The sequence below is a fragment of the Oncorhynchus clarkii genome, chromosome 21 (assembly GCF_045791955.1).
Source record: "Oncorhynchus clarkii lewisi isolate Uvic-CL-2024 chromosome 21, UVic_Ocla_1.0, whole genome shotgun sequence".
NCBI classification, from domain to species: Eukaryota; Metazoa; Chordata; class Actinopteri; order Salmoniformes; family Salmonidae; genus Oncorhynchus; species Oncorhynchus clarkii.
In genome coordinates, this window is record NC_092167.1 from 44741585 (window position 1) to 44751584 (window position 10000).

The window sequence follows — 10000 nt, forward strand, 5'->3', positions numbered from 1 at the left end:
TAGACTAACAGTGAAATGCTTACTTACGGAACCTTTTTCAACAATGTAGAGGTAAAGATAAAAATGTTTTTTTTGAAATAGTGACACAAGGAATAAATAAATACACAGTAAATAACGAGGAAAAAAATAACATGCTTTTAAGTCAAGTTAAGTCTATCTGTTATATGCACAGAATGTGCATGGTACACGGTACAACGAAATGCTTACATGCAGGTTCACCCTCGACAATGTGAATAATGTAAGGAATAATAAAATAAGCTCAATGGAATTAAATTACACTAAGTTGCAGGAATAAAGATACGGAGAATGCACTCAAATGTACAGTAGATTTAGAGGAGGGTGTTCACACGTGCCGGGGAGGGGGAGAGGGGAGAGGGGAGCAAAGTGTTGAGCTGTAATAAATTGTGCAATAATAGTAGGGTCAGTTTGCCGCATTCTATGCGAGAAAATCATATTAATCTCAAGGCGCTATCAAACTGCAAGTTCCCCACAGGGAGAGAAACATGCACGCCCTGTCTGTCACGCCCTGACCTTAGTATTCTTTGTTTTCTTTATTATTTTGGTTAGGTCAGGTTGTGACGAGGGTGATATATGTGTTTTTGTCCTGTCTAGGGTTTTTGTATGTTTATGGGGTTTGTGCCTAGTCTAGGTGTTTTTATGTCTATGGTTCTAGATTGGTTCTCAATCAGAGGCAGCTGTTTATCGTTGTCTCTGATTGGGGACCATATTTAGGTAGCCATATTCCTTGGGTATTTTGTGGGTTATTGTCTATGTATAGTTGCCTGTGTCAGCACCAGTGGTATGTAGTGTCATGTTCGTTTTGTATAGTTTGTTCAATGGTCTCTTTTATTTAAGAGGAATGTATTCATATCAGGCTGTGCCTTGGTCTCCTCGTTACGACGAACGTGACAGTCATTGTACAACATTCTTAAGAATAAAATCGTGGGAAAACACACCTCTGAAAGCAGCTGATGGCCACTGTTAAAAGAGGGAGGAGCACAGAGCATTTTAGGGTCACAACACTTATTTAACTAGCAACAAGACAATGTTTAGAGTTTGTGATCTAGCTAATGATTGGCCCAATGAGGTAAATGCAGATAGCAACCGTCAGCCTATTTATAGCCACTATATTGCATCAGTTGGGCTAACTTGCCTACACACAATACCCCATAATGTCAAAGTGAAATTATGTTTTTAGATTTTCTTTTTACAAAAAATAAATAAATTCAAAGTTTAAATGTCTTGATTCAATAAGTATTCAACCCCGTTGTTATGGCAAACCTAAATAAGTTCAGGAGTACACATTTGCTTAAAAAGTCACATAAGTTGCATGGACTCCCTCTGTGTGCAATAATAGTGTTTAACATGATTGTTGAATGACAACCTCATCTCTGTACACCACACTAAGGTACCTTATCTCTGTAGCCCACATATACAATTATCTGTAAGATCCCTCATCTCTGTACACCACACTGTAAGGTCCCTCATCCCTCACACCTGTACATAGCCCACCTATAATTTAGCCCAAACAACTACCTCTTTCCCTACTGTATTTTATTTTATTTATTTATTTTGCTCCTTTGCACCCCATTATTTTTATTTCTACTTTGCACATTCTCCCATTGCAAATCTACCATTCCAGTGTTTTACTTGCTATATTGTATCTACTTTGCCACCATGGCCTTTTTGCCTTTACCTCCCTTATCTCACCTCATTTGCTCACATCGTATATAGACTTGTTTATACTGTATTATTGACTGTATGTTTGTTTTACTCCATGTGTAACTCTGTGTCGTTGTATGTGTCGAACTGCTTTGCTTTATCTTGGCCAGGTCGCAATTGTAAATGAGAACTTGTTCTCAACTGGCCTACCTGGTTAAATAAAGGTGAAATAAATAAAATAAAATAAAAATAAATCTCTGTACCCTACACTGTAAGGTCCCTCATCTCTGTACCCTACACTGTAAGGTCCCTCATCTCTGAACCCCACACTGTAAGGTCCCTCATCTCTGTACCCTACACTGTAAGGTCCCTCATCTCTGTACCCTACACTGTAAGGTCCCTCATCTCTGAACCCCACACTGTAAGGTCCCTCATCTCTGTACACCACACTGTAAGGTCCCCAGTCGAGCAGTGCATTTCAAACACAGACTCAACTACAAAGACCAGGGAGGTTTTCCAATGCCTTGCAAAAAAGGGCACCTATTGGTAGATGGGTATATAAAAAAAGACATTCAATATTCCTTTGAGCATGGTGAAGTTATTAATTACGCTTTGGATGGTGTATCAATACACCCAGTCACTGCAACGATATAGGCTTCCTTCCTAACTCAGTTTCCGGAGAGGAAGGAAACCGCTCAGGGATTTCACCATGAGGTTAATATTGACTTTAAAACAGTTACAGAGTTTAAGGGCTGTGATAGGAGAAAACTGAGGGTGGATCAACAACATTGTAGTTAGTTACTCCACTAAACTAGTTGACAGAGTGTAAAGAAGGAAGCCAGTACAAAATATTCCAAAACATACATTCTGTTTGTAAATAAATGTGACAAAGCAATTAACTTTTTGTCCTGAATACAAAGTGTTATGTTTGGGGCAAATCCAGTAGACACATTACTGAGGACCACTCTCCATTTCTTCAAGCATAATGGCGGCTGCATCATGTTATGGGTATGCTTGTAATCGTTATGGACTGGGGAGTTTTTGAGGATAAAAAAGAAACGGAATGGAGCTAATCACAGGCAAAATCCTAGAGGAAAACCTGGTTCTGTCTGCTTTCCAGCAGACACTGAGGGATTCATTCACCGCTCAGCAGGACAATAAACTAAAACACAAGGCCAAATCTACACTGGAATTGCTACACCAAAAGACACTGAATGTTCAAAGTGGCCGCATTACAGTTTTGACTTAAATCTACTTGAACATGTATGGTAAGACCCGAAAAGGGTTGTCTAGTGTAACGGCTGTTGGTGAACGAAGGTGAGGACCAAAGTGCAGCGTGGTACGTGTTCATGTTTGTTTATTGACACTGAACACTTAATACAAACATAACAAAAGGGAAACAACCGAAACAGTCCTGAAAGGTGAAAAACACTAAACAGAAATCAACTACCCACAAAACACATGTGGGAAAAAGCTACCTAAGTATGGCTCTCCATCAGAGACAACGATAGACAGCTGCCTCTAATTGAGAACCACACGGCCAAACAACAAAGAAATACAAAACATAGAATGTCCACCCTAGTCACACCCTGGCCAACCAAAATAGAGAATAAAAGCCTATCCATGGCCAGGGCGTGACATCTAGCAATGATCAACAACCAATTAACAAAGCTTGAAGAATTTTGAAAAGAATAATGGGGAAATGTTGCACAATCCAGGTGTGGAAAACTCTTAGAGACTTGCCCAGAAACACTCCCAGCTGTAATCACTCTTAGAGACTTAGCCAGAAACACTCCCAGCTGTAATCACTCTTAGAGACTTAGCCAGAAACACTCCCAGCTGTAATTGTTGCCAAAGGTGCTTCTGCAAAGTATGGACTCAGGGGTATGAATCCTCAATAAATAAGCAAACATTTTTTTTGTAAACTTTTTTTTTATGGGGTATTTTATTCAGGCTGTAAAACAACACAATGTGGAATAAGTGAAAGGGTGTGAATACTTTCTGAAGGCTCTCTATATAGTGTTTAGGCTAGTATATTATGTCACATCGGGGCCATCTGGGCAAACGGTTTCGTGAGTATTCACTCTTGAGAGTTTTCCTCACGTCTGCCTCAGAGAGCGAAATCACATGGTCGTCCAGAGCAACGAGAGTCTTCCAGGTTAGTTCAGTGTTGTCCGCCTCGAAGCATAAAAATGTATTATGCTTGTCTGGGAGCGAAGTCTCGATGGACACGGCTGGATTTCCCTTTCCCTCTTTCCCTCTGTAGTCCGTAATAGCCGGTAATCCTTGCCACATGTGCCACACGTCTTAGTTGTCATACTGTGATTCCAGTTTGAGTCTATATTTTATTTGATCTTTTTGTGTCCCTAATGAATTTTCGGAGCTTGCGTCTGCTTGCTTTGTACACATCAATGTCACCGGTGATGAATGCTGCAGTACGGGCCGTCAGCACGGATCTCACTGTTAACCCAGGGTTTTTGGTTGGGTTATGACCGGATTGTTGGCGGCAGGGTAGCCTAGTGGTTAGAGCGTTGGACTAGTAACCGGAAGGTTGCGAGTTCAAACCCACGAGCTGACAAGGTACAAATCTGTCGTTCTGCCCCTGAACAGGCAGTTAACCCACTGTTCCCAGGCCGTCATTGAAAATAAGAATTTGTTCTTAACTGACTTGCCTGGTTAAATAAAGGTAAAATAAAAAAAATAAAAAAAAAATTGTTATTGTAAGTTCAACATCATCAACACATTTCCCGATGAAACCTGTGACTGATGATGTCTAATCCATTGATGCTAAAGGATGAGTCCTGGACGGATGAGTCCTGGGCGGATGAGTCTTCGAACATATTCCAATCAATACCATCAAAGCAATCCTGCAGCATTGAGTCCACCTCCTCCATTTAGCGCCTCACTATTCTCTCTGTTGGTTGGTCCTCTTGAGTAGCTGTTTGTAGGCGTGGAGTAAGAACAGAGATATGTGATCTGATTGGCCGAAGTGGGGGTGGAGGATTGTTGCGGATGTTCATGTAAACATGGTCTAGTACACGTAGCTCTCGTGTGGGACAGGAGCTTATGATATTTTGGAAAGACTCGTTTTAGGTTTGCCTAGATTAAATATCCTGCAATGATAAAGACTGCTTCTGTGTGAGAGGATTCTTGCTGGCTAATGGTCTCATACAGTCCGCTGAGTACCACCGTGGTGTTGGCTTGTGGTGGTATGTAAACATTGGTGTTGATAACAGACATGAATTCCTTCGGCAGATAGTAGGGCCGGCATTTTAACATCCGAAACTCCAGATTGCGTGAGCAGGAGCTTGAGATGACTTCCACATCATTACACCAAGAAGAGAAAGCTCCTCCCCCTTACTCTTGCCACAGGTCGCTGTTCGATCCATGAGTAAAATGGAGAACCCATCTTTCAGGGTAGTTTCCGTCAGCCATGTTAACTTGAAGACAAAAACACAGCATTCCTTGATGTCTCGTTGTGATGTTAGCTGCATTCTGAGTTCCTCCACTTTATTATCCCGTGTTCGGACATCAGCCAGAATAATACCAGGAAGAGAAGGATGTTTTGCCCGACGTTTCAGCGTCGCTCGGAAGCCTGCTTTTCTTTCTCTTCTTAGCTGGCGCTTGCTTCGGTCATCTCGATCGTGTGATCACATAACAGTTAAACCCGTTGAACAGGGGCGCTTGCTTCGTTCATCTCGATCGTGTGATCCAGATGGCCAGAAGAGTTTGGCGGTTGTAGGAAATTCGAACATAAGCGTCTTAACGTAGAAATACACATGAAATAGCCAAGTGGAGAGGGAGCCGGCGTCACATGTTTAAATATGGAGGAATACAATTGGTTGTCCTTCATTCAGATATAAAAGGTACACGTGCAAATGTACAGCACATTTGGACCCAGAAAATGGTACATGAAAGCATGATGCAACAGTGTCTAACTGTTGTGTGGTTGTAAACGTACCCTCAGGTTGCGTATTGGTGTCAAGTGGATGGCGAGGGCATTTTCTGGGTACCTCTCCACTGACCGACTTCTACTGCAGTGGGACTGAATCCTGGGTCACGATTCACTGGAGATCGCTGCAAGTATGGCAGCCCACATAGAGATATGTAATCACATATTAATAACACAGTACACTTTATGACTGCATTCTAGTGTTAAAAGTTAGTTCACTAGTTGCTGTCATGTATTGTCATATTATGTCTTGTTCCTGTTCTTTCTCTTCACTTCATCTCCCTCTGCTGGTCGTATTAGGTTACCTTCTCTTCCTCTCCTTCTCCCAGCTGTTCCTCATCTTCTCTAAACTACCTCGTTCACCCTTTTCCCACCTGTTCCTTTTTTCCCTCTGATTAGGTCTCTATTTCTCTCTCTGTTCCTGCTGCTGTCTTTGTCAGATTCTCGTTTGAGTTTCTCATGCCAGAACCAAACTATCGTCTCGTTTGCTTCACCCTTGTCCCGTCCTGTCGGAATCTGCCTGTTCATCTGATGCTACGTGTGATCAGGTACCTCTGTCCTCTACGACCCGCGCCTACCCAGAGAGACCAGCAGTCTGTCGCCGCTAACCCAGCTATTCTCCTCTGCTGCTAAGAAGGGGACTCTAACCCAGCTATTCTCCTCTGCTGCTAGAAGGGGGACTCTTCTGTAAATTTCAGAAGGACTTTATGATTCTTTTATCGCCCTCTCTGCGGGTTGTCTATTTTGCCATTATATACATCTGAAGAGGATCTATGTCTTCCCTGTGTTTTGACATTAAAGGACTCTGTTTTTGTTAAACCGCTTTTGGGTCCTCACTCATGTGCATAACAGAAGAATCTGACCAAGAATGGACCCAGCGACTTCGGATCCTCTCCACTCAGCCGTCGAGATCCAGGGAGCGATGCTAGGCAGACACGAGCAGGAATTGTCTGCTGCTCGACATGCCGTTGAGACCCTGGCCGCCCAAGTCTCCGACCTCACAGAACAGATTCACCATCTCCGCCTCGATCCACCGGCCACTTCCAGGGCTTTCGAATCTCCGGAGCCCAGAATCAATAACCCGCCGTGTTACTCTGGGGAGCCCACTGAATGCCGCTCGTTCCTCACCCAGTGTGATATTGTGTTTTCTCTCCAGCCCAACACTTACTCCAGGAGCACAGCTCGTATCGCCTACGTCATCTCTCTCCTTACTGGACGGGCTCGTGAGTGGGGCACGGCAATCTGGGAGGCGAGGGCTGAGTGTACTAACCAGTATCAGGACTTTAAGAAGGAGATGATACGGGTTTTTGATCGTTCTGTTTTTGGGGAGGAAGCTTCCAGGGTCCTGTCTTCCCTATGTCAAGGTAATCGATCCATAACAGATTACTCTATTGAGTTTCGCACTCTTGCTGCCTCCAGTGACTGGAACGAACGCTCGTTTTCTGGAGGGTCTCCGCGCGGAGGTAAAGGATGAGATTCTCTCCCGGGAGGTTCCTTCCAGCGTGGATTCCTTGATTGAACTCGCTATTCGCATAGAGCGACGGGTTGATCTTCGTCACCGAGCTCGTGGAAAGGAGCTTGCGTTCTCCGTTGCCCCCCTCTCCGCATCACTACCGTCTTCCTCCGCCGGCTCGGGTGCTGAGCCTATGCAGCTGGGGGGTATCCACATCTCGACTAAGGAGAGGGAATGGAGAATCACCAACCGTCTCTGTCTCTATTGCGGTTCCGCTGGTCATTTTGTCACTTCATGTCCAGTAAAAGCCAGAGCTCATCAGTAAGCGGAGGGCTACTGGTGAGCGCTACTACTCTGGTCTCTCCTTCAAGATCCTGCACTACCTTGTCGGTCCATCTACGCTGGACCGGTTCGTCAGCTTCCTGCAGTGCCTTGATAGACTCTGGGGCGGAGGGCTGTTTTATGGACGAGACCTGGGCTCGGGAACATGACATTCCTCTCAGACAGTTAAGGGAGCCCACGGCCTTGTTCGCTTTGGATGGTAGTTCTCTCCCCAGGATTCAGCGTGAGACGCTACCTTTAACCCTCACTGTCTCTGGTAATCATAGCGAAACCCTTTCTTTTTTAATTTTTTGTTCACCTTTTACACCTGTTGTTTTGGGCCATCCCTGGCTAGTTTGTCATAATCCTTCTATTAATTGGTCTAGTAATTCTATCCTCTCCTGGAACGTCTCTTGTCATGTGAAATGTTTAATGTCTGCTATCCCTCCTGTTTCCTCTGTCTCTTCTTCACAGGAGGAGCCTGGTGATTTGACGGGGGTGCCGGAGGAATATCACGATCTGCGCACGGTGTTCAATCGGTCCAGGGCCACCTCTCTTCCTCCGCACAGGTCTTATGATTGTAGTATTGATCTCCTTCCGGGAACCACTCCCCCCCGGGGTAGACTATACTCTCTGTTGGCTCCCGAACGTAAGGCTCTCGAAGATTATTTGTCTGTAGCTCTTGACGCCGGTACCATAGTCCCGTCCTCCTCTCCCGCCGGAGCAGGGTTTTTTTTTGTTAAGAAGAAGGACGGGTCCCTGCGCCCCTGCATAGATTATCGAGGGCTGAATGACATAACAGTGAAGAATCGTTATCCGCTCCCTCTTATGTCTTCAGCCTTCGAGATCCTGCAGGGAGCCAGGTTTTTCACTAAGTTGGACCTTCGTAGCGCTTACCATCTCGTGCGCATCAGGGAGGGGGACGAGCGGAAAACGGCGTTTAACACTCCGTTAGGGCACTTTGAATACCGGGTTCTTCCTTTCGGCCTCGCTAACGCTCCAGCTGTCTTTCAGGCATTAGTCAATGACGTCCTGAGAGACATGCTGAACATCTTTGTTTTCGTTTACCTTGACGATATCCTGATTTTTTTCACCGTCACTCCAGATTCATGTTCAGCACGTTCAACGTGTCCTCCAGCGCCTTTTAGAGAATTGTCTTTTTGTGAAGGCTGAGAAGTGCACTTTTCATGCCTCCTCCGTCACATTTCTCGGTTCTGTTATTTCCGCTGAAGGCATTAAGATGGATCCCGCTAAGGTCCAAGCTGTCATTGATTGGCCCGTTCCTAAGTCACGCGTCGAGCTGCAGCGCTTTCTCGGCTTCGCGAATTTCTATCGTCGTTTCATCCGTAATTTCGGTCAGGTGGCAGCTCCTCTCACAGCCCTTACTTCTGTCAAGACGTGCTTTAAGTGGTCCGTTTCCGCCCAGGGAGCTTTTGATCTCCTCAAGAATCGTTTTACATCCGCTCCTATCCTTGTTACACCTGACGTCTCTAGACAGTTTGTTGTCGAGGTTGACGCGTCAGAGGTGGGCGTGGGAGCCATTCTTTCTCAGCGCTCCCTCTCTGACGACAAGGTCCACCCTTGCGCGTATTTTTCTCATCGCCTGTCACCGTTGGAACGTAACTATGATGTGGGAAACCGCGAACTGCTCGCCATCCGCTTAGCCCTAGGCGAATGGCGACAGTGGTTGGAGGGGGCGACCGTTCCTTTTGTCGTTTGGACTGACCATAGGAACCTTGAGTACATCCGTTCTGCCAAACGACTTAATGCGCGTCAGGCTCGTTGGGCGCTGTTTTTCGCTCGTTTCGAGTTCGTAATTTCTTATCGTCCAGGCTCTAAGAACACCAAGCCTGATGCTTTATCTCGTCTCTTCAGTTCTTCAGTAGCCTCCACTGACCCCGAGGGGATTCTCCCTGAGGGGCGTGTTGTCGGGTTGACTGTCTGGGGAATTGAGAGGCAGGTAAAGCAAGCACTCACTCACACTCCGTCGCCGCGCGCTTGTCCTAGGAACCTTCTTTTCGTTCCCGTTCCTACTCGTCTGGCCGTTCTTCAGTGGGCTCACTCTGCCAAGTTAGCCGGCCACCCCGGCGTTCGAGGTACGCTTGCTTCCATTCGCCAGCGTTTTTGGTGGCCCACTCGGGAGCATGACACGCGTCGTTTCGTGGCTGCTTGTTTGGTCTGCGCGCAGACTAAGTCCGGTAACTCCCCTCCTGCCGGCCGTCTCAGACCGCTTCCCATTCCCTCTCGACCGTGGTCTCACATCGCCTTAGATTTTATCACCGGACTGCCTTCGTCAGCGGGGAAGACTGTTATTCTTACGGTTGTCGATAGGTTCTCTAAGGCGGCTCATTTTATTCCCCTCGCTAAGCTCCCTTCTGCTAAAGAGACGGCACAAATCATCATCGAGAATGTTTTCAGAATTCATGGCCTTCCGTCAGACGTCGTTTCGGACAGGGGTCCGCAATTCACGTCTCAATTTTGGAGGGAGTTTTGCCGTTTGATTGGGGCTTCCGTCAGTCTCTCTTCCGGCTTTCACCCCCAGTCTAACGGTCAAGCAGAACGGGCCAATCAGACTATTGGTCGCATCTTACGCAGTCTTTCTTTTCGTAACC